We start from the raw sequence: 26,347 nt of genomic DNA, 5'->3' as shown, positions 1-26,347 counted from the left end.
AGTTTTCATTTCTAGAAATCTCATTTAGTTCTCTCTCAAATATTCCAGGTTGTTCCTTTGTAAGCTCCTGTAAAGATATTTTAACATGGTTTTTTATCTTTGAGTAAACACATGCATTCTGCAACGATTCTGTTAACAGTATGGAGTTGGATGGGTCTACTTTTGGTGTCTGTTGTTGAGAATGAATTCCCACTGCTGATTCTCACTTAGTACCTGGGTATTTTCCACTGCCCTTGAACATTCTTCTGAGACATCTCTGAAACCTAGAAGCATTTTCTAAAAAGACAAGTTGGGTTTAGAGTCTCTCATGTGTACTTGCAGAGTTCGGCCACAACAAACCAAATTTCACAGCAATTGATGGCATTTCAGATCAAAAGATTTTATCTCATACATTAGATGACTGTTTGAGCTAACAGTTTCTAGGGGAGAGATGATTTTCTGATGCCCTGATCTTCATAGGGCTAAGGACACTTTTAAACACCTGAGATGGCCATCTAACACCTTCCCTTTGGTTTCTCTCCCCCCCCCCCAGCTTTCTATGGGAGATGGGCTATCTTATTACATACCCCACCTCAGGGCATCTTGGGGATTTGGTTCATGTCTCCATTGTCTCATGAGTCAGTGGTTAGTCTACCCATTTCAAGATATGCTGAAGGGCTCAAACTCACTATTTAACTTCCTGGATTCTTAACTTCCCTTACCTTTTGATTTGGAGGTTCTTTATCCTATAATTGGTAATTCAGTGTTTTTAAATGAAAAATTTTAAAAATACTATTCACTTCTAGTTGTTGTCAGCACAAGGTTTTTCAAAGAACTGAGCTGATCTTAGTATGAGAAGTCAATTCTAAAGGCAGTTGGGAGCCACTAAGGGTATTGGGCAAAAGAGTAACATGATCCAATTTGTACCTCTCTCTCTCTCTCTCTCTGTGTGTGTGTGTGTGTGTATTGTGCATGTGTGTGTGTCTTTCTCTCTTTGCTACTTAGTTCTGGCTGCCCTGCATCTTACTAAGTAGACCAGGCTAACCCTGAACGTGTGATGGCCCTCTGTCCTCTGCTTTCTGAGTGCAGGGATTACAGGCATGGGCCACCACAACTAGTGGCTTTTCAATTTTTCTTAAAGGTTAGTATATAATAGGAATAATGGGGTGGATGAGGCAAGAATGAAGTCAGGATTGTGATGAATGGCTGTCAGGTAATCTGGGTGAGAAGGTAGCTGGGCTACAGTGTGACAGAGAACAAGGAAAGACATAAGCTGTGTTTTCAAGATTAGATAAAAGGAACTGAGATAATTATATGCTGGAGGAAAAGGGGGGGGCGTAATCTAGAGTGACCCCTACTTTCTGTCTTAAATATTTATATGGTCGATGTTGCCATGGGTAGAAGTACCAGATATATGGTAGATAACACTGGTTTGGTCCAGGATGGTGTGTGTGTTTCATATATATGTGTTTGTATATATATCTGTATATCTCTCTGTGTGTAAAGTTTAGAGCCCAGACATAATTTTTTTAATGCTTGAGAATTATCTATGATACCCAAGTATAACAATTAATAATGGTTAGATGGTGCGATTAAGATAAACTTCTGTCTTACATTTTCACTACTAAGCATGTGTTTTTGTCTTTACATTTTAAAATTTTATTTTATGTGTATTGATGTATGCAAGTATGTGTGTGTCTCCTGCATATATGTCTGTGCATCACCTGTGTGCCTGGTACTCACAGAGACCAGAAGAGGGTGTCAGATTCCTTGGGACTAGAGTTATAAATAGTTGTGAGCTATCATGTGGGTGCTGGGAATTGGACCCAGGTCCTCTGGAAAAGCAGTCAGTGCTCTTAACCACTGAACCATCTCTCCAGCTCCAATATACTTTCGTTTTATAGAAAAAAAAAAGTTATTTAAAAATAAAGTAAGGCTGGCCAGATGGCTCACTGGGCAAAGGAGCTTACCATATAAATCAAATCCCCAGAACCCAAGTTAAGATAGAAGGGGAGAACCAGCTCCAGGAAATTATTCTCTGACCTTCACACGGACACTGGGGCACAAGTGTTCATATAGACACATCACACACAGGCACAACACACACACACACACACACACACCAATCACAACAATAATAAACTAGAAATAATAATAAATGAAGCCTCTGCACACTATGTAACTTAGACGTTCTTTTACATTGGGGCCATCACTCTGTGGTAGAGTACTTTCCTAGCTTATGTGAGGCTCTGGCTTTGATCCCTAGCACTGCTAAAAATATGTATTTTCGGAAATAGAAAGCTTTCTGTTTTTGTTTTGTGTATATTATTTGTGTGTGTCTGTGTCTCCTACACTGTAAGCCCTTTCTGGTGTATTTGTTGTGACTTCTCCCTCCTGTCTGTCACATTGCTCTGCACACAGTCACTGCTGGAGAAATGCTGAGCAAATGAAAGTCTCTATGTGATGAGGATGCACAATAATTATATTCTTTCTGAATCTTGGATCAGAAGATCCAACTATGGTATAATCACAAACCACCATCTTTCCCCACTCAGACTATCCAAAGCAATGGTGAACAAACCTTACCTTTCCTTAGTAAACTGTGTGTGTGTCTTAGTTAGGGTTTCCATTACTGTGAGATGCCACAATCTAGACCACTCTTAAATAGGAAAGCATTTAATTGGCATGGCTTACAGCTCAGAGGTTCAGTTCATTGTTGTCATGGCAGGGAGCATGGTGATTTGGTGCTGGTGAGGTAGCTGACAGTCCTATGTCTTGCAGGCAACAGGAAGTTAATTGAGAAATCGGGTGATATCCTGAGCATAGGAGACCTTAAAGCCCACCCCCACAGTGACACACTTCCTCCAACAAGGCCACACCTCCTAAGAGTGCCATTCTCTATGAGCTTATGGGGATCAGCTACATTCAAAGTACCACATTGTGTTAGTCAGCTGCCTGTCACTGTAGGGAAATGCCAGGTCAGTATTTATGAAGCAAAAGAGTCCTAGTTAGTTCCTGTTTTCAGATGGTCGAAGTCTAAGATCAAGCAAGCATCCCCATTGTTTGGCCTCTGTGAGCTATAGGTATAACTGTTATAGCTTCGATTGAGAACATTCCTTAAAAGCTAATGTGCCAAATTCTTCATCCCCAGCTAGAAGCAGTGCGGGGGCATAGGTTTGCTGGGAAACTTTGGAGGCTGAGTCTAGTTGGTGGAAGTAGGTTATCCAAGAGTATGTCTTTTAAAGGTACATGGAGACTTTAGCCAGTCTCCCTCCACCTCTATCTCCTTTCTCCTCTTTCTTTACCTTCTCCCTCTTTTTCCTCTTCTTCCCTCAGCTCCCTTTCTTTGACTGCTCCTCCTCCCGTGTCCTCCCCACCAGATCGTTGTCCTTCTACCCATTCCTCACCACAATGCTCTACCTCAGTCCGGAGTCGAGAGACTACGGGCTGAAACCTCGAGCTAAAAAAAGTCCTCCATGTGAGGTGTTTGGGTTGGGGATGTACTATACACCTGGTGCAGCAACCTGTCAGGGTTGGAAGCATGTATAGACACAAACAGTTGTATTGTGACCCAGAACAGGGGTGGGGGTGGGGGTAGGGGAGGTCAGGGTGGGGGGGATGCACGGGCTGTTTGCTCCTTCTGCAACACTCAGGAGAGCTCACGGGGTCACTTGATGACCTTTATGGGATCCCACTTTGCAACAGTGCCACCCCAAGGTATGTAAGCTTTTATATGTGGGCCAAGAGGGCACCCTGAAGCAAGCCACAGCACTCAGAGAAGCTGGATGGAAAGCCGAGCATAGTGGGGAAACCTAATGTCTCAGTCAGGCTGCAGCGGTATCAGCCATAATGTATTTGTTTGCCTCCAGGCTTTGTGACAGCCCAGATGGTCTGGAGAACTCCCCCTGCTCATGACACCCAGACACAGCATGGGCCTGCCTTCCCCCATAATGAGCCTCCTCTTTCTCCCCCAGGAACGAACCATAATGATGATATTTCACTCAGAAGATTCTGGAAGAGAGCAGAGGTTGCTTTCCTCTTGTTTTATTGTCTTAACTACGACATAAGTCTAAACCTTCTTAGAAATTCCTGAGTGTAAAGCCTGAGATAGAGCCACTTCTCTGGAGTTACTGGGCCCCTCTCTTGTTAATTATGTACACACTGGTGTGATTCTCAAGACCAGAACATGGGAAGGCCATATAGCATAGACAACTATTTAAAAGTCAAATTCACCCAGGCTCTCAATGGGGTAGTAAGCAAGATATACAACACAAATCAGAAAATGACAAACACGTCCCAGGGTCCATAACTCTCTCTACTTCTTCTCCCCTTCTGGAGTTTCTTCTGCCAGCTGCAACCTCAGCGGTGTACAGCAAGAGACTTCTCAGAGTTCCTGCAGAGAGGTGCCTGGTACCAATTCTGCTCCAATGTTCCTCCCCTTGGCAGCTTCTCAGAGGACCTTGCCAACACCACAGGCTATCTGGGGAGAACACCCAGCTGGCCATCCTGAGGAACGCCACCACAGAGACACAAAGCCAGGCCTAGTCAAGCCGAGGCCAGCTGTTGCAATGGCGCTTCAGGGAGCAGAGGCCGCTTTGAGCTTCGTGTCAGCAAGGCACCAAACAGCATCTGCAACCCACAAAAAAAAAAAAAAAAAAAAAAAAAAAAAAAAAAAGAAAGAAAGAAAGAAAAGAAAAAAAAAAAAAAAGCCCAATGCATAATGCAGACATGTGTGCCATGGCTTTCTAACTCCTTCGTTGTCCTCCCAAGGTATGTAAAATAGATAGCTGGTGCATGCTTTCCGCCTACAATCACATCCTCAAATCCTCCTGCCCATGGCTATTTCCTGGTAGAGTTGACACCTTGAATGCCATAGAGGAGTCTGTGCATGGCAGAACAGGCATGTCTCTTGGTTTTCAGGTAATTGGTCTTCAAGCCCAATTCTTTACATTCTGAGACCTCCTTAACAAATGGCACTGGAGCCCAGGATGAGGCTGAAGAAGGAGCAGGGATGCTGGTGTAGCAGGAGCCCTGTCTTGACCTAGGAGTGGGTACCAAAACCCCATCTGCAGTTATTCGCTGCTCTCCCAGGAGCAGCTAGCCAATGACCCCACAGCTCGACTGAAAGCAGCAGGAGAAATGTCAAATACTTCATTAAAAGCAGCAAGAGACTCCATTGTAAGCCCACGGCTCTTGCCCATCAAAGATCAGACGCAGGGATCCAAATCAGCTCTGGTTTCAATCAGAGACCAGACACTTGAGAGGGGCTTTTCAGTGTGTGTCCTTTCTATAAGTGGCAGGAAGCCCCACTCTGGTTTCTCCTAGTTCTATCTTATTTTTATACCTTATAGAACCCTTCAGGAACTGCTCCTGGTACACACACACACACATACACACCCTCATTATGCTGAGGCAGGGGGAAGCAGTCAACCACTTCAAAAGCTAGGCACAGACTTGAAGTTACAGGTTTATTGAATTCCAAGAAATGCTGTCTCTCCTCCTAAGAAAGGTTAGTGTTTGGAAACAACTTTTATCTGACCAAAGAAGAAAGAGAGAGAGAGAGGGAAAGGGAGGGAGGGAGGAAAGGAGAGAGAGAGTTAGCTAGGGAAGTGATGGGAATGGGGGGGATTGTTAATTTCAATTGATTTTCTGATAAGGTTTCATATCCTGAAGTGTGCTTCAAATCTGAGAAGTGACATCTGCCGAGATCGCCCGTCAGTGTCTGAATTCTCCTGAATGTAATTAGATCTGAGACAAGATAGAAGACTCGCTACGGTGGCCCTGAGGGAGGAAATGGTCTTTGAAAAGAATTATGTTAATCAGACTAGCCTTCTTCTTGCATCTGCTCTGCTGTTATTCTGGGTAAAATTAATAGGTCTAAGGAAGGAGCCGATCATAATGACAATCTGGTCCGCACAGCAGGAGGCTTTATAAAGGAGCTGAACTGTGCCTTGTTGAGAACACTTAAAGTAATTAGTTACAGGGCTACTCACTTTCTTTCCTTTTTAATAATAATAATGGTTATTAATGTTTACAAATTAAAGAGTCTTGCTCCAGATGAAAGAGGTGCTGAAATGGAGCCTGGCACTGGAGTCCTGTACCTTTCTGCCTCCTGTGGAGGGGCTCAGCATGCACAACGACACCCTTTGTCAGCATATCATACCGCCCCACCCTTTCCCAGGGCACCTGGAGCTTGCAAAGAGGGATCAGTGGAAAAGAAGGCAGAGCCTTCATATGCCTGCTCCCTGGCACAAAGTAGATGCTCAGTAAGCATTGGGTTTTGCTGGTTAGACTGCAGAGAGAGCAAGAAAGAAATAGTTGGGTTTTTTGGTTTTGTTTGTTTTGTTTCGTTTTAAGGAGGCAAGGTGCTGGAGAGATGACTCCATGTTAAGAAGCACTTGCTGCTCTTCCAGAGGACCCTAGCTCAGGTCCCAGCACCCATACTGGAAAGCTTATTGCCTATAACTCAGGTGCAAGGGTGCCAATGCCCTCTCCTGGCTTCTCTGGATGCCCACACGCACACATATACATATGTGTATATACATTTATGTATATACATATACATAAATAAAAATAATAAATTTCTTTCCTTAATAAAGGAAGCAAGACTTGCTGGGTGGTGGTGGTGCTCACCTTTAATCCCAGTACTCAGGAGGCAGAGATAGGCAGATCTCTGTGAGCTCGAGGCCAGCCTGGTGGACTGAGGGAGTTTCAAGACAGCCTCCAAAACTACAGAGAAGCCCTGTCTCCAAAAAAAAAAAAAAAGAGGAAAGACTCGATTGGGAGGTGGGGTGAGGAAGAAGGCAGGAGAAAGGAAAAGCTTTCTCATGGCCTCACCAAAGGATGTAACCTCAAAGCAGGTACAGGCATTGTGTTGTAATTTGTGTTCCAGTCTCTTCGCCGCCGTCAGTCTATAAACCAGGGGTGGGCATACTGTAGCCAGCAGCTAAACCCTACCCACCATCTGTTTTCATGAAGAAAGTTTTGTTGGCTGAAACGCTCGTGGTGTCTGTAACTGCTTCTCCACCACCCTGTGTTTGAGTAGCTGTGGCATTCCAAGCCTAAAAATGTAGCAGGTGGCCTGCCACAGAGAAAGCTTGCTAACTTCTGCTGCCATCTCCTAAGATGAGTAGACTCAGAACATCTCAGAAGAAGGGGTAGAAGCATCCTAAGAATGACAGGGCAGAGGGGAAGGGGGGGTTGCTGAAAAGCAGGGTCTTCTGCACCTGGCAGGGATGTTGCCTCCAGAAATTCCAACAGCTCTGGCTGCCTGCACAAGACCACACCACTCAGTATTCATCCAGGTGTTCACAAGATGTCCTAGTTAAGGTTTCAGTTGCTGTGTAGAGACACCATGACCGCAGTAACTTTTGTAAAGGAAAAACATTTCATTTGATTGGCTTACAGTTTCAGAGGTTTAGTCCATTAATCATCATGGTGGCATGCAGGCAGGCATGGTGCTGGAGAAGGAGCTGAGAGTTCTACATCTTGATCCACAGGCAGTGAGAACTGAACTGTCTTCCCCCCTGAGCGAAGCTTGAGCAGAGGAGACCGCAAAGCCCACCCACATAATGACATACTTCCTCCTGCAAGGACACACCTACTCCAACAAAGCCATGCCTCCTAACAGTGGGGAAGAAGGCAGGAAGACAGGAAAAGCTTTCTCATGGCCTCACCACAGGATGTAACCTCAAAGCAGGTACAGGCATTGTGTTATAATTTGTGTTCCAGTCTCTTCGACCTTTGGGGGCCATTTTCTCTGAAAGCACTATATAAGGTCTCGCCCCTAACTGAGGAAGCTATTGGTGGTTGTTGATGGCTACTGGGAAGGAAGGATGGCATTTTAGGGGGGAGGTGGCTACTCGTGATTTTCCCACATTCCTATTCCCATACATACAGAGTTCATAAAGGCAGCATTAGCTGGACTCCCTGGGTTTTACACACACACACACACACACACACACACACACACACACACACTGGGTGCAGGGAGGAGGAGAAAGTTTAGAAGGAGATGTAGTGGGGAGTTAGAGAGGAGGTGAGGGTAGATATGATCGAGGATCGAGATCCACTTTAAATGGGTATGAAATTTTCAAAGAATAAAAGAGAAAGATCCTTGAGTAGAACTAGTGTTCTAGAACAGAGCTCCCCGTCTGCACAATGTTCCAAGACCCTTAGTCAAGAAAAGCACATGTTGGGGGACAGCTGTCATGTCAGGAGGACAGATGTTGCACTTCTATCTACTTAACTTGGGATTAAGTATTGAGAGGATAGAGGAAATGTGTGTATCTGCCTCATGCCACAGGGATAATGGGGGGTAGGACACAGGAGCAAGGTTGGGGCCTAGTTGTCTTTTCTGACAATTCAGTGTGATGTGGTGATATCTTGTTTGTACAAATAAAGTGTGTCTGAAGATCAGAGAGATGAAGGAGCAAGCCACAGCCACACCTTACCTCTCCAAGTTCCCAGCTGAAAGGAGATTGAATTCCTGTTTCCTCCCACCTATAATCCTTTCTCCGCCCAGCCATCTCACTTCCCGTCTGTCTGTCAGCTAGTGGCAAGCTCCACCCTCTGATCTTCCCACTTTATTCATACAAACAAGGTATCACCACAGTGTGACACAAGATTTGAATTAGATCCAAGAATTTCCTTCCACTCCTGTCATCTTACCCATCATTGCACTCAGGCCCAGTCTTCTCACTGTAAAATGTATTGGACATATCACTTGATAGTCTTAATGTATAAGGCAAGCAAACATATCAAATTTCTTTGACTGCCATAGGGACTTAATCAAACAGTCCACAGTCATAACAATAGTCATTATATACTAATGCAATGGACCTCAGGAAGCTGGCATGTGGTTGCTGTGGAAATACGAAAGTTAGTGCCCCCAATAGCAAGATACATGTCTTAAAGCCATTTTTTGGTGAAGTTGGGTGCATTAAGGCCACCAAGTCTGGAATCTATAAGCCTAATATTCTTTCATAAAGACACAAACATTCATTCTTTTGCTTACAGGTCTGACGGTCAGCTAGGACTCTGTTGATCTAGGATAGACTGGTTTGAGTTGGGCTGCAAGTTGTAGGTCTGGCTCTTAGAGGAAGTCATGTTTCTTAGATGAGCAGTTTCCCAAAGCATGTGCTTTTCATGGTGAGAGCCAGGCATGCCTAGCATAGACATGCATCACAACTGTATGTAGTCCATTTGCCACAGCAAGAAACAAAAAAGCATTCTTTTACCTCAAGACCAAGGCAAATCAAACAGTCACATAGCCAAATTCAACCCTACATATTCCTGCATGAAGGTCAGTTGATGACAGTATTTGTTGAAAAAAAAATTCTGTTATTGATCAAAGCATTAGCTGAGCAGTGTCTGGTACAGACCCAAGCTACAAGATCCAGTTGCTTAAATATGTCTGCATTTTGATGCATGCTAATAATGGACAGACATGGGGGCGGGGCTATAGATCTTCTTGCCAACCTGGCAAGTTACCCTTGACCTCATATTTGCTGTTTTCCCCATCTGTGAACTACATACTCAAGCAAAGAAAACCGCAGCGTTTCTCCAATAACTCAAATGCATTGATCAATTTTATAGAAAGGTCTCGACTACTTAAGAAGAAATTAGGGCCTTTGGGAGAAATACAGGTCTAATAACGACAAAGTAAGATTGAAGGTGGTGATAACAAGGAGGCAAAAGGAATCCAGGACCAAAGTCAGATTTCAACAAGAGCTGAGGTCACCTTAAATAAGAATGACAGCCATGGGCAGGGGGTCCAATTAATTAATTACACCTTAATTGAAAAAAGCTGCCTCTGTTCTTGTATTGTCCTCACTGTCCTCTAGAACTACAGGGAGTGCTGTGGCATCTGGGGAAGGGAAGGGACAGAGCCAGTTTCTATCTCCCTCTCTCTTCCTTCAGATCCACAAGAGGTAAGAAAAAGGTTACCATGGGATCAACAACTTCATAAATATGCAAAAGAAAGACAAATCAACCTGAAATCCCCCCAAAAAATTAAAATATAAATAGACTTGTTTGTTTCAAGGATTTGCAATGAATGCTTGACTCAGTCTGAAGATTAATCAGTGATGGGTAATTATGCTCACACACATGCGCGCACACACATTCATGCACACAAAGATAACCCTGGTCCCCTCTAAAGAGCACAAATGCAAAAACAGTGTGGGTTTTCTGGTTCAAAGAGAGGTAAAGTCATCTGAAGCTCCTTGCTGGGCTTGAAAGTCCTCACACCTGCTGCTGAGTCTCCAGCCCAGGGTGGCCACAGAGGGTGTCACTGGGATCTAGGAGCAACCTCCTCCTCTTCTTGCTCTCCTTTCTCTCCATTCCCCCTTCCCTTCTCTATTTTGTCTCTCCTGAATCGTCCCTGAAATTCTATTTTCTATTACCAAAAGAGATGAGTGAATCTTTAATCCATAGACATTCAAGTACTTTCCTTCCCATGCAAGTTCTGCCTTGAACAATGAGCTGAGGACACTCAATTTCTGACCCCAGGGACTCAGCCTAGAATGACTGCTGGGTGTAGTGGCTCACCCTTATGAATTCTGTGCTTAGGAAGCGGAAGCAGGAGGATTGCTATGAGTTTGAGGCCTGCCTAAATGACACAGAGAGTCCAAGGCTAACCTGAGATACACAACAAAACAAAACAGAGAATATTTTTATCAATTAGGGATAGTTTTGATTTTCCAGGAACATCTGACAGTGTCTGGAGGCATTGCTGATTGTCTTGGATTGGGTGGCATGCCACCAGAATTTTTGGGCATAGGCCAAGGAGACTGTTAAATATTTTACAATACATTAAGAAAAATGCTCCCAAACAGAACTATATGTTCATATGTTCATAGTGAGGTTAGTTGAGAAGCCCTAAAAGAAAAACTTGGCCCAGGAGGAAAACCAAAATATAAATACATTAAAATACATTAATGGGAGAGTCCCTTTCAACATTCAGTTACAGGTTCTGCATGTACTTGGGCTGAGACTAATCACATGCCTCAACTCTGGGTCTTCCAAATCAGTTGTCTCTTAGTTTTGCTGTCACATTTGAGTCATAGAAAGGAAGCATATGTTCCCTCATGTGCCATTCCTGGAGGCATCTTGGTATTTGATCAGCCATTTTACTTATCCGTCTATTCACCTAGCAGTCTTTGTTTGAAATAACTAGTTAATCAACTAAAAACGGGAAAGAAATCCACACTCAGCATTATAAACCACAAAAGACCACAGACTGAATATTTCACGACAGTGGTTTTGCTTAATGACCATGGCAGTGTGCCAGCTTCCTTCTGCCACTAACGTCTTTAACTCCCCATCTGTTAAATGGAGCCGTATTCCCACTCACTGCATTCTTCCTCAAGGTGAACACTCAGGAAATACTCAAGGTGGATTCTCAGGCCTACTGCTGGAGAATGGAGGCAAGGGTGATTGCCCTTTGATGGAGTCCCCTCTGGCTTTTGAAGTCTTAGACAGGTTTCTCACTTATACAGTGAGGATGGTAATGACACTTTACTAAGAGTCACCAGAGTCACTGCAAGGTACTTAGAACAGTGCTTGGTACATAGCAAGTGCTTGATTTATATTATCCATTACCCCAAATAATTATCGTGATGATCAAGTGGCCTGAGGTTAGCTTGGAGAGCAACAGTGAGAACCTGCATTCAGCAATGGGATCTCTAAGGAACACCTTTCCCCACTGTTAAGACTTCCAACCTCAGCATTATTGACATCTGGGGTCAGGCCATCTTTTGTGGTTATATTGGAATGTCTTTAGCATGGCAGAATGCACAACATGCTGCCCCGGGCCTCTCTTCCATATATGCAAGCACCTCCCCAGTCCAAATGTCTTCAGACATTGCTATGTGTCCTCTGGGATGCAAAACTAACTTAAGAATTAATGTTTAAACAATAACAATAAAAATTCACTGACAGTTTACTAACCATATATAAGGAGTTACCCTCTGATCATCTGCGACTTTTCTTTTCAGCTGAATACAAGGGCAACTTGTATGTGTTGAGTGGAAACAAAAATATTTTGAAAACAAACTCATTCTGCAAATTTGAGACTCTTTCTCAGTCACCCCTCTAAGGCAGTGTGCTTCCAGTCCACAGTTACCATGAGCTCTATGCATTGCAAATGTTGAAGAGAAAACATCCCTTCTCAAGAAGCGACAACTGTGAATCTCTTGATTAATGCATATATCCCACCCAATTATGACGTTAATATAAACACAACTTTGGAAAGATAACAATATAAATATATATTAATCAGCAATCACATATCTCTATCAGACTTTCAGTCAACAGGTCTTGACTTGAGGCTGTATCCCAATTACTATTGAGATGGCTGTAAGCCAACCAACCATGGTCTCACAGCCTCCATTCCCCCTTCTAGAAAATGTGGATAGTGATGGAAGCTAATGCAAGAGAATTCTTAAGTAAATGAGAAGACATTAGTACAGAGTGGGGCACAAATGAAGTATCCAATAAATATTAGCTGCTGTTGTTAATGAAAAGAGAATAGAATGTTTAAAAAAGACTAAGATGGGGCTGGAGAGATGGCTCATTAGTTATGAGCATGTGGTGCTCTTGCAGAGCACTTGAGTGTGGCTCCCAGCACCCACGCAGTGGTTTAAGGCCATTAACTCCAGTTTCAGGGGATCTGGTGCCCTCATCTGGCCTCTTGGACACTAAGTATCAGCACACACGCGTGCATGTGCTAACACACACACACACACACCTACTAGTGTCTTCATCAGAGTGTAAGAATTTTAACACTAAGTAAAATCACACACACACACACACACACACACACACACACACACACACACACACACACAGAGAGAGAGAGAAGAGGGAAAACTGGTAAAGAGGAAAAATGATTCTAGAAACTATTCCAGGAGAATGCTGGAAACACAGTAAACTAGACTTCAGACAGATGTGAACAGTGAAGCAGCACGGGGATTGTACTTTTATCTGAAAGCTAAGGCTGGGTCAGCATTCCAGTTACTATTAATTGCATGACAAACCACCCTGGACTTAGTGTTAGAGAGTGTAACATTTTATTTTAACAGGTTCCATGATGCTGGAGTTTGAGCAGGGCCATTGGGCATGTGTATGATTCAACATGCCTTGGTCTTCACTCTGCTGTTGGAGAAAAGTGTTTGAAAGCCCTGCCTGCAGCCTGGAATCAACAGGTTGCATAATAGCACATCTGCTGGGCAGTATCAGCTGACACTGTTAATCTAAGCACTGCCCCTAGCCTTTCTATGTGGTTTGGGTTTCTCATAGAGTGGCAACTGGGATTCAAGAGCTACTGTCCCCCAGATAAGCTTTTCAAGAGAAGCATGTAGATGCTGCTGACCTTTCCTGACCTCGATGTCATTGCTTTTTCCTGGTCACTTCTTGATGGCAGTGCCACAATGTCCCATCAGCTTGTATTGAAGAGCAGCTAAGAAAGCCTCATTGTACTCATCTTTGGAAAACAGAATGTAGAAAGGCTAAAGCAAATAGCCTCCCATGAGACTGCAAAGACAACCCAGAGCTGAGGAAACTCCTGAGAAGGATGGCTTCCGACTAGGACAGTCTCAACACTGCATCGGCGAGGTGTCTCACCCTGGTCTCTCTGTGACTTCTCCATAGAGAATTTTCACACCTCCATGACTTACTCTCTGAATATCAGGATGGATGTGGTATTGCAGGTAGCTTGCATCAACAGGCCAAGTCTACAAATCTCCATAGAAAGCCTGAAGCAAACAGAATGAGTCTTAAGCTCTTCCATGCAGATGTACACGGAGAAGCTAGAGGGTTCTATTAAGAAAAGCATTAAGTCTCAGAGCCTAGTTATTAGGCCTAGGAAACATGGTCATTGGCAAAATCCTGACACAAGAGAACTATAGCCAGGGATCCAGTAGACAGCGAGTCTACCATCACATGTTTCTACAACCTGGAGCACTGCCAAGCCAACTTTACACTGGGTATGTGTTGCTTAGTCAAGAGTGACAGTGGATGGCCTTGTGCACTTATCACTCTGCTTGTTTTCGCCATTTGCATGACTTAGCTGCTAGTCAGTGTAAAACCCTTCAGATGAATAGAAGATACCAGCAGAGGCTGTGGTTGGGACAAGAAAGAACCCTGAAGAGACTTGTGGGAAGAAAGGTCCCAGGGCTGTAAAAAGCAAGAATATATCACCCTCATAGTGTATTCATCTCTTTCATCCTTCAATGGGAGCAAGCAGAAGTGATCATCCGCAAAATCTGGTAATGCCCTGTCAAAATACAACTGGCTTAAAAAAAAATAACATTCCATAGGAGAGCCATCCCCACTGGGAAGGACCCAGTCACAACAGTTATTGTCTATAATACCCATTTGGCAATTATCATACATTGTCGTCTCATACCTTTTTCTCTTAATCTCATATGTATTTGAAGACTGATGAATTAGCCTCTCATGCATAGGGAGACTCTACAGCAGGTATGATGGGCTCTGTGAAGTTTTGCATACTTCATTCAGATGTACATCTCAGGGTCCTAACTTCCTAGATATTTAGTTACTTATTTTTCTGGACTGTCATTCATAAGTGCAATGCCAAACTTCTACCGCCGTCTCCCTTACACCTAGTATATATTTCCTGTCCACTCTCCCGATATAAATGAGACTGACTGCTCAAGACTAAACTCAATACCATGTTTCCCAAGGCACTCTCCAGACTTCTCCCAGAGTATGCACCTCATGCCCATCTCCTCCTTTCCAGAAACTCCTGTCACACTTCCCATTTCTCTCCCCCACCCCTTCATCAGGGTCTGCCATCTCTTTATTTAACACAGTATGTCTATGCTGAGCCTTCTACTTGGCTCTGAGCTCCTGGGATAGCAGAGACAAGTTTTCCTTGTTTCCTCTGTAGTGTATGCACAAAACAAACTTGACTCCTAGGAGCTGCCTTTCCTCTTGTCCGCTCCCCTTTTGATGTGGAAGAGACTTAGGGAAGGTGGGGCTCTCTGAAGTTTCATTCAGAAGCATGGAATGGCGTGAACTAGCTGCAAGTCTGAATCTGAGCCTTCAGGAGGCAGGCACTGACAACGGTCCATGTGTTCCCTTGAAATCGTCATGCAAGTGTGTGAGAGCAGTGACAGGCTGCTTCCTTTAAGGAGCACCCAAAACATCTGTCCTTCCTTAGACTGATGTTTTAGGTGCCCCAGCTTGCAGATAAGAGCTATGATGGCCCCTTGTATATTCTGTAAGGAGACAGAAAAGTTTGGAACCGGTAAGGATTAGCTCATGAGCTCAAGGAATGAACCACCCAAACCTCTGTTTTGCTATCACTGCCACCCCATAGCTCTTGCCTGAGCACACCTTCAGTAGCAAGTGTGGATGAGTAGTCCTGCACAGAAGCTAACTGTAAAAACTGACTGGTTATGCAGAGGGGTTGAAACACTGCAGTTTCTGGGCCAAATTATAATTGATTTGTGGCAATCTTTAGTTTACTGAATAGCCATTCCTTGCCTCCATCCGTGTCGGAACTACCATCCTGCCAAAGAGATAAAGACTTTTGGAGTGTTTTAACATAACAAAATGCCAATTTCCCACCAATCAAAGATCTAAGAGTGTTGTCGGACTGCATCCAAGGCCTATAGCAGAGCTCTCCCCATATGGCCTACCTGATGTCACTACCAATGTATCTGAAAAGGGTCTTGATGTATGGTTCTTTGTTCTGTCACTATAAAAAGTTCAGTGCTACCTCATCAGAACATGGTATTTGGGGAGATCTGTCAGTGTCCCTAGTCAATGGTCACTCATATTTGGCTCCAGAATAAGTCATGTCTTTTATTCCTTTGATGTGAGAGCTGTTTTGTCAACACTAGTAACCCCAAAATGAGACAACTATTGCAAGCTTTGAAGAGTCTGAAACTCCAGTGTTCAGTGGAAGTACTAAGAATAAGAAACTGTGCTAACCCAAACAAAAGGGGAGTGAGGTGGACCAGACCCCTTATTGGTGTACTTGGCTCTAAGTCTTCTCTTGTGCCTTTCTTGCAAAGGGCCTTGGTGAGCATTCTTCATGTAGGGTAGGGGTTGCCAATTTTTTCCATAAAGGGCCAGAAGTAAAATATTTAAGCTTTCCAGGCTATTTGATTTCAGTTAGAATTGTCCATCTCTGTCATTAAAGCATAAAAGAAGTCATATTTCAAGTAAGCATGGCTGTTCTAATAAAAACTTTTATTTATAAAAAGAGACGGAAGGCTGGATTTGGCTCGTGACCCCTGATCCCAGGCAATCTGTTTCTTAGCCTTGTTCCGTTCCTGTGGCCTCATTTTGACTTCCATAACCCAACCCATTTCAATTGCTTCTCCCCTTCCCACTCCATCTATATGCTACACATTTATTTTAAGCCTTTGGATTTTCCCCATGAAAATTTCATAGATTGCTCCAATCTGTACAACACCAGAGAGTGTTTTGTGTAGCCCTGCGGCACTTACAGCAAGTACCACAGAGTTTAAAGTCTAATTGTTTTTGAGCAGGAGATTCTTGAGGGAAGAGAGCATGTCTCATGTGGTGTATATTTCCCACCCTTCTTATGTCAGGGCTGGACTACATAGTATGCCCAACAAATACTTGCTCATCGATTAATTGAAAAATAGCCACAGCAATGTCTGTTGGTTCCTTATCTTGTGATAGGCTGACTAATGGCCTTTCCACAAGATGGAAGTACAGACATCTTGGGGGAAGGGGGTTATTTGCTATTGAAAAGAAGAATTTCCTCATATCCAATAGAGACACTGCCAATGTGGTTAAGTAACAGATCTAGAGATGAGATGATCCTGGGTTACTTAGGGTGGCCACCCTGAAATCCCAGGGTGTCCTTACAGGAGTGAAGACTGAGAAGCCAGGGTGACACAGAAGATAGACACAGAGACAAAAAGAGTTTTAAAGAGTCTCAGCTACTGGCTTTGAAAATGGAAGAGAGGTGTAGCTAGCAAGGTCACCAATAGAAACGGAACACAAATTCTTTCTTTGAGCTTGTCTAAGAACCATACCTACTAACTTCTTGGTGGAAGCCCAACAAATGTCATTTCAGAGTTCCAGTGCCTGGGACCCTATGGGAATAATACATGTGTGATGCTTTCAGCCATTGCATTTGTGGTACCACACTGGAGAAACAATAGGAAACTAATGCCTGCTACATGATAAAAACATCAAGAAACATTTGTGTGTCAGAGTTTGCCAGGCTTTTCTAACTCCATGAACACATACCTAAGCAAAGCAAATTAAGGCTGGAGACAGGGTTCAGTGGGTAAAGATGCTTGGTACTGGTCTGCCAACTGCCATCAATCCCTAGAATCCACGATGCAGAGAGAAGCAGTTCTCTCAAGCTGTCCTCACACGGCTGTATACATGTACACACCACATAAAATGTAGAGTTTTTAAGACTACAAAGGAAACAAGTGAAGGGACAAGTTCTGACACACTCAGAAGTCATAGCCCATCACAGTGGGGAGGGTGTGGCAGAACTAAATAAATCATACCCTGGGGCACATTCCAGGCTTTCTCCTTTCCCTCCTTTGATTCCATCCTGACTCCCCATGGATGGCAGTACTCAAGATGAGTCTTCTTGCCTTGCTTCATTCTTTCCAAATGTACCCTTGAAACACACTTGGTGGTATATTTTACCATCTACCCAGGCACTCCTCAATCTTGCTGACAGGAACGGGGACCATCACAGCACCTGGACCTGGACGCCAAACCACTGAGAGCATTTACACTCCACTCAGGAGGAAACCCAAGGGTATTTGAAAAGACTATGGAAGGTCTTTGTAGGAAGAAACTTCCTAGTGACATTCTGTACACAAGCCACTCTTTAAGGCCTAGACAAAGAAGCATTGGTTGTAGAGATCTGGGTCTACAGTCCAACTCAGCAACCTGCTATGTGACTTTGGATGACCCTCTTAACCTCTTTGACATTAGAGTTCATCGACGGCAAAGATTACAAGAAATCTGTCCAGCCCCATTTAATTGGCCCCAGTGAGAGATAATTAGCCTCTCTGTTCACCTGAACTTAATAAGACTTAATAAGACTTGTACTACAAGCGTGTAACAAAGCTACCCCTTGAAAAACCCAAGTGGCAACTCTGTCATTCAGATTTCTGAGGTATTTGGGACATCTTGAGTCCTCAATCACTCCTCAGTGACTTCTCTAGCCAAAGATGCTAGCGGGTACAGGGCCCAACAAAAAGCATGTATTCTCAGAAGAATGGGTTAAGAGTGTTTCTGGGAGTGGGGTGGAGGGTATTGGTTATATGCCTAGATTAATCATGGAAATTCTATTTGTACATCCAGACTATTATTACAGCCCTATCAACAGTGATGGTAATATTAATAGCAGTTTTATATTCAGTCATTCATTCATTTTTGAGACAAGGTGTAGTATATCCCAGGCTATCCTGCAATTTACTAGGTAACCAGAGGATGATTTTGAACCCTTGACCTTCCTGTCTCCACCTCCCAAGTATTGGGGTTACAGGTGTGTGTCACCATGTCCAGCATGGTGACAGCTTTACAAAACTAATATAATTTATCTTCCCAGTACCAGAGAAGTCTTAGCACCCAGGGACAAGTGTATTACATTAACTTTGCAGGCTCTGCTGGGCTGTCTTCTTATCGATGTTCCTGCCAAACGTGGCCACTCTTTTCTGTCCCTTTTCCTCAGAAAAACAGCCATCAGTCATGACTGCCACACCCTTCTTTCTCTCTACCTCTAATTCCTCAGATTCATCTATCTACAGTTTCTCTTCTATTAGAAAACAGAACATTTTGCTACCCGCCCATGGCGAGTCATTCCCCAGTACTTCATCGGGTCATGCCATCCTCTCTTCCTACTTTCCCTTGCGCAGTTAACAACTCCCCTGCCCTGCCTCTACCCCACAGCCTCCACCTGCTCAAGTATCACATGTCAAAGCAAATGAAAATCTTTTGTAACTCTGCTACATCCTTGAACTACCTACCTTCATGTTGCTTCCCAACCACTGCAAATGCAGTCTCTGTCTCTCATCTCTACCCGGTCACCCTGGAACATTTTCCTTCGGACTCCTGTTAAATAATCAACTCAAATTACTCTCTGCTGAGTGTTCTTAATTGACAACTTCAAAGGCTCCTTCTCAGTTCCTCCTCTTTGGTGACCTCTCTGCTTCTACCATCCACCACTCACTGCCATTGCTCTCTCCAGCTTGCATGTTAGTGACCTTTCCTCCCTTCTCTCCCCCAACAGAGGTCACTGGGTCCCACCTTTGGACTTTACTGCCCTTTAAACCACCCCTGATGCTGTACTATCTATCCCCTTTCTGATCGCTGTTTCAAACTCCAGTTCTACTTTTCCAAATGCGCTGTAGACATCACCCCATGGACATTCAAATGGTGTACTGAAATAAGCCTAAATTTGAACTCATGCTGACTTCTATTGAAAAAAAAATAATGATGGTTAAAAATGGCTTTTCATGCTTTTATAGGCTCTAGTTCCAGGTTCCACTCCTCTCTGACTTGGCTGTTTGGTCTTTGGACATGCATCTTTGTGTCCATATCTCCTCATCTACAGCAGAGGAAAATAAAATTAGCTGCTTTGTAGAGGTTTTGAGCAGGTTTTAGGAGTAATGCACTGAAGTCACATTGTCACTGCCTGGGTCATAGTTTTGTTCAATAAATATTAGTTGCTATTACACCTAACAACTTTTCCTGAAAATGACAAATCCTTTTCTCTGTCAATCAATCTCAGGTTTTCATCCTGACTCCATCTTGCTGTCAACTAAAGTCAGGCCTCCACTACATGGGGCATTAGGTCTAGACCCCTGTAGATGTAAGAATTCAAGGATGCCTAGTCCACTTACATTAAATGATAGGAAATTTGCATGAGTAATCTCTAGATGACTTATTAAATACCCACGACAATATAAATGTTATGTAAGTGGTTGCTTTATGGGATTGCCTAATAATCACAAGAAAAATGTAAGTCCAGCCCCTGTTCAATACTAGTACGATTTTATTCAGGTCCATGTTTGATTGATCCTGTGAGTGTGGAAGACGTGGAGGGGTCAAGTGTAGTATGCCTTGCTTCTGTTTACAGCTTTCTACTTATTCACCTTCCTGTTAGGACCTGCTGCTGGCTGTCTCTAGTGTTCTGTCTCCTCTCCCATCACTCCTGCACACAGTTTTATCTTCCAGAAGCAGACTCCACACATTATTTTTCTTCCTCCAAACCTCCAATGGCTTCTTATTATATTACAAATAACTGGCATTCAAGGCCTTGTGTGATCTTGACCTTTACTGACACTGTTTTCTACCATTGCTCTGTAGGTATTGCACACTCCACTGAAACTCACAGTACCACAAGCTTTTCTGATGTGTTCCCTCTTCCTGTGTCACTCACACTGCCCTTAAAAGCCCAACATCAGTGGCGCTTCAAGATACTAAATATTTTGAATCACAGCTTCTTTGAGAAACCTAATGAAAATTTGGATTTCTCCAACAAAGATACAAATGAACCAACACGTTCAGGTATAATTTTAGAGGTCCATGGACTATCTCATTTCAATTTTCTTTTGCCCATCTTGGAGTTACTTTTTCATCATTAAATTCTTAAAGGAATATGAATATATTTTAGAAAAACCATTACATTATTTCCTACATTTCTGTTATTTTTATTGTAAGCTTTCCTTAACTTCCAGAGATACATTTTCTTTGATGTTATTGTGGAATGGGTTTCTAATTAATTTTCAAAGATTATTAGTGTTGAAAGCACATGGGACCTGGGCAATAGAACAAGACTCTTGGTACACTCCAGACCACCAAGCGCAGAATCTGGGAAACTGATGAGGGAGACTCTGAGACTCTGTCCCATGTGTGGACCCCTCTGAGGACACTAAGAAGCTGTAGTGTCATTCTATGATGGATCCTATGTCACAGAGATAAAATGTAGCGGGTGGCTTTGTTACCCCACTAGCTCTTCTGGTCATTGGCATTGGCAACAGAAGACGTATTTCTCTTGCCGACTTGCACTAATCCAGTTGGGTTATTTCTCTACCAACACCTTCTGGAGTAGGACAGAGACAGCTGTGTGCTCAGCATCTGGGTCATTGTGCTGCCTCTCCTGCTACCGGCTTCTTGTTCCACACCTGCCATGGTGAGGAGGTTTCTGCTTTATCTTGCTTTGGTACATCTTAACACCATTACAGAGGATTCCAGCTTGCCTGACTTATGATAGTAATTTGGGTAAATACCTTATCACCCCTTTCTGACTGCGCTGCTCTTACGGGTAGACTAAACCAATTTCCAGATTTGGCACAGCCATTGTATTGCCTTATTTCACCCAGACAGATGAGGCCTATTCCCTCCCCCTTCCCATTTTAAAAAGGCCAGAGAACATTACAGCTTCTATTTTTCCTCTCTAACAGTTATCCATGTTGCAATTCTCACTTTTTCCATTAATCTCTTCCCAAGAAGTTCTAATGTGTACTGAACACTCCTCTTTTAAAACACTCAGAGCACTTACAGCCTATTTCAAATTTTTTTGACTAAAAATTATATGGCCCAATGGCTTCTATGTGTTTTGTTTGTTTCTTTGTTTGTTTTTGTTTTTCACGAGGATTCATATGTGGAGAGGCTGGGTTCCCAGTGCAGTAATATTGAGGTTGGGCACCTTTTTTTAAAAAGGCAGGACCTACAGTGAGGCAATCTAGTTTTCCTCCTGTTGCTGTGATAAAAAAAAAAAAATATTCTGGCAAAAACAGCTTAGTGGAGGAGAGGGTTAATTCAGCTTATACTTCCAGGTCACAGTCCATCATTGAGAGAAGCCAGGGTAGGGACTGAAGCAAAAACCATGGAGGAATGCTGCTGCCTGGCTTGCTTTCCTATACAGTGTGGGGATGGTGCTGCCCACAGTGGGCTAGGCCCTCCTCTGACAATAATAAAGAAAGACAATCTCACATAGACATGTCCATAGGACAATATCATCTGGGCAATCCCTCAATTGAGATCCTCCACCTCAGGTGACCCTAGGCTGTGCCAAGTTGACAATCAAAGCTAAGTAGGACTTGTGGTAACATAGACATGACCACCCCACTGATGGGATTAATGCTAATCTCCAGGCTGGATTTGGTCTCATAGCACCCCATTGTTCACATTTTTCAGCCACTAGAATTTTAGACATGACCCAGTGTCAGATAGCTGGTTACAGAAACACATAATAGACCTAGTCAGTAGTTAAGTCCATAGATTCTATATCCAGGCAAACTAGATTCTAAAATTCCATTTTAGCTTTAAATGACAGCACGGGTTGAACTTAGCTCTGGGACTCAGTTCAACATCTATAAAACAGAAGTAATATCATATACATACATCTTATGGTGCTTTTACAAGACTTCAATGAGATAATGCATATAAAGCCCTAAGCACAATGCTCAGAATATAGTAAGCATTCAATAAATGTTAGTTTTATAGGACTGCCTTGTATAAGTCAGATTAGGCTAAGTTATGCTACAATAAGAAGCAACCTCAGCTATAGTCTTGACAGAAGCATAGGGGTATTTCTCACTCTTGCTAAAAGTCTCAGGGAATTGATTCTATATTGCTTGGCTCCAGGAACCAGGCTAACAAAGGAGCTGGTACTGTAACATTGCCAGTCACACTATAAAAGGGAAGTGAGACCGTTCTAAAGCAAGAATTGGCCCTCAGAGCTTCTGCAGGGAATGACACCTGTCACTTCCCCTCACACTTCATTGGCCAGTCACACAGCCACACTGTAGAGTCTAACTACACTGGAACAAAGAAGAAGCAATTCTACTCTCGAATGGGGAGGGGAAGAAACAGTTGTAAGTGCTTCATTTATGTTTGGTTTACTGTTGCAGTTATAGGATTGGCATGTCTTAGAGGCCCTGAGAACCCAGTATATAGTTGAAAGTGTATGCATATTATATGGATGGATAGTGGGTGTTAATCATGTCTCTATATTTTGAATAGAGTTGAGTGATTGAAGGAGAAACTGTTCATTGATACATGGCAATTGTCTGGAAATGTCAACTGATAAACTGACAGCAAAGGACCACAGATCCCTGCTTCTTAAAACAAATAAAGCCATCCACCCGTGACATGTGTTTCACCTGAGCATCTTTGAAGTCCATCTGTTATGGCTCTTCTTGGTTGCCATCTGTAACGCGTAAGGTCCCACCGCCGCGCCAGCCCCAATTAACACACTGAGACTCTGTATTAGATATAATTCTGTTGGCCCAGTTACTTGTTTCTTATAGGCTAGCTCTGTCTTAAGTATTAACCCATTTCTATGTATTTCCACATGGTCTTACCAGTGAGAGGCGGCTGGCGGTTCTATTCTCTCCAGACTCTCCATGTTGGCTCCTCCTTACTCCTTTCTCTTCCTCCTTGTCTCCTAGTCCCTCCTATCTTCCTTTCCTATTGGCCAACAGTGCTTTATTTATTAACCAGTATGAAAAACATATACAGAATGACATCTCCCATCAACTGGGTACAACTGTGAGGGGTTTGGGGTTTTTGTTTTGTTTTGTTTTCTTAATTAAATAATTTTAAGTGGGAGTACACACCTTTGATCTGAATCTTCTGAGGTGGAAAGACCCATCTTTAATCTGGGCCATGCCTTGTGCTGGCAGGCTATATAAAGGACAAGGAAGCTTGCTCTCTCTTTGCCTGCTTGCTTTTCCTCTCACTGGCCAGTGCATTCCTTCACTGGCATTAGCCTACTTCTTTGAGACTACAGCATATACTGAAGACCAGCTGAGACATCCAACTACTGGATTCTTAGGACTCTCTGTTGATAGACAACCACTGTTGGACTAGCTGGACCACAGCCTACAAGACACACTAACAAATTGCCTTTTTTTATATTTATAAAGAGATTCATTCTATTTGTTCTGTTCCTCTAGAGAACCCTAACTAATAAATTACCTTTGCCTCAAGATTTCCTATTAGATAGTTTGGCATGATGGCTCAGCAGGATGGCTCAGTGGGTAAATATGCCCATCGCCAATCCTAACTACCCTAGTTTTGATCCCCAGGACTCCCATGACAGAAGAAGAAAACCAACTCTCAAAAGTTGTGTCTTCTAACTTCCACACATGTATTGAGGCATGTGTGCAACCTTCTGAGATGCATACACCCATGCAAGCAAAATAAACAAAATACAATGTAATCAAATTTTAAAAATGATTTCCTATTCATTTTTCTTGTTGGTTTTCTGTAGAATTTGTGGTGTTGATACCAGTTTTATCTATAGATCCACAAATCCAAGGCCCAAATGATTAATTTCCTCTTGACAGCAATTAGGACATGATGCTTTTGCATTACCTCAGGGGAAAACATGTATGTAGCCTGTGAATCTGGGCACCAAGTAGATCTAGTTTGTTGAAGGTGATTCTTTAAATAAATATATGGCAAAGAGAAATATCTGTAGCATGGAAGTGTAAATCTCTAAAGAAAATAAAACTTTATCCCTCAGGGAACTTTGGGTATGTCTCTATAATTATTCATTATTATTGACTGTCAAGCCCCGGTTTTATCCCTAACTTTGAGGGTATTTCTTTCAAGTCACTCTCAGGTTTGAAACTTGCAGTTGAAATTCCTTCCTGGGGCATAGTCCTGGCCCCACTCCTTCTGTAGCTTTATCAGAAGCTCACATCCCTGGAGTATTTCCTGTGCCAACAGCAGATTACACCACTATTGGGAATATCAGTCATTTCTCCAGAGCTTTCTTCCTCAGTCAGCAGTGATCAGATGTGTCATATGACCCAGCCACCAAGTCCTCCCTGCTCAGCACTAGAAAGGGATTTCCAGTGGGGCAGCTCACTCCTTTCAAGTTCCCTACTCATGGCTTACCTTTTTCTTTAGAGTCCCAAATGGGAACAGATGTGACAAAGTCATTAAAGCTGCTGGTCCGGGGACTGTGGGGGGTAGCCTGGAGACCCATCAAAGAGTTCCATGGAAGGGAAGGGTGTCGGCCTATATACTCACTCTTTCCTTCCATTCTTCCTAGCTTTCTCCATTTGTTCTTACCAATATCTCCACTGAATTATATGCCAATCAACTTTGAAATGAATCCCTTTAGCTGCCAGCTCTTTCACAACCTGCTTTCGATGTGCATACACTGTGTGCTTTCAAACGCTACATGCCCCTTTCCAATGCAAACCAGTAACAGGGTACACTGCAATTTAAAGGCACTTACAACTATCAGGAGAGCTAGAAGAAAGTTCTCTGCTTTGTTTATAACTTCCATATCTGTGTAATTTAACATATTTTATAACACATAGAAAGTTTCAATTCGAAGTTAGGATGAAAGTATGGAGGGTGTGGCGTCAAATACCAGCAAAGCCAGCAAACTTTCAGGGCGCAAATTTCCATACCCACTGCTTCCACGATCTTAGATGATGCACGTAATTATTCTTTGCCTTAGTTTTCTCACCTATAAAATGACTGCATCGGTCTTCACTGGAGATAAACATGAACACTTAGGGTTCCTTAAGCAGAAAAGGATAGAATATAGGGGGCCAGGTACTTATAAAATTGTTGAAAGACACGAAGGAGCAGACTGTAGCCTCAGCCAATATTAAGAAGTTTCAAAATGCCATCACTTTACAGCCAGCTAAGAGGACACTTACATCTGCCAGTCAGAAAGCGGGGGAAACAGGAGGCCACTGTCCAAACTTCTGAACGCAGGATCACATCATCACAGAAGTAGTCCAAGAACACCGGAAACGAAGAGATTTGGAATCTGTCATTACCACCGCTGACTCCAGAGTCAAACTGTTAGACCATCTGGGTATGCATCAGAAAACCGAATAGCACACTTCAAACTCCTTATCACCCTACTTAGCTCAGTGAGGAGTTCCGGTTCTGACTTCCAAATGGATGAATCAAAATCACACGAGGACTATAAGCTGCAAGGCATTCTGGGAAGTGTAGTTTTTAAACCAGCCACTGCAGGATAGGAAGTAATCCTGGAGGGGGTGCAATCGCCATTGACCACGACAGGCCACAGTATGCTGCTTAGTCGTTAACTGAGACTGATTATGTAAAGTGCCTTACACAGTGCCTATTACATAGGAGGCATGTAGAAATGTTATCCCTTGTCATTTTACCTAGAAGACCTGTCATGTAAGCTCTGCTGGTGATTGTTACACAGTTTCAGGAGTGCCATGGGCATAAAGTATCCAGTTCAATTCAACAACCTCATTGGGTGGAGCTCTGTTATTTTTGGTACAGGGTATTTATTGGCAGAGTCCATGCATGCATCTTTGTGTTCCACATTCCTGGATTTTGTTTTTTTTCAGGTGACTGAAAAATGAAGGCAACG

The 26,347-nt window shown here is 43.1% G+C and overlaps 1 long non-coding RNA gene across 1 annotated transcript in view; it reads right to left on the bottom strand.

Moving 5' to 3' along the window:
* LOC127231663 (uncharacterized) overlaps positions 1-25,909 on the bottom strand; it is a 79,020-nt gene extending 53,111 nt beyond the window's left edge. The window contains exon 1 of the long non-coding RNA XR_007835294.1: positions 25,653-25,909. This is a non-coding gene — a long non-coding RNA (uncharacterized LOC127231663). The remainder of the gene's footprint in view (positions 1-25,652) is intronic.
* Between the last annotated feature and the right edge of the window lie 438 nt (positions 25,910-26,347).

Source organism: Phodopus roborovskii, unplaced genomic scaffold (assembly GCF_943737965.1).
Source record: "Phodopus roborovskii unplaced genomic scaffold, PHOROB, whole genome shotgun sequence".
Lineage (NCBI taxonomy): Eukaryota > Metazoa > Chordata > Mammalia > Rodentia > Cricetidae > Phodopus > Phodopus roborovskii.
Note: the sequence above shows the minus strand (reverse complement) of the source record. Positions and strands in the feature narration are given on the sequence as shown.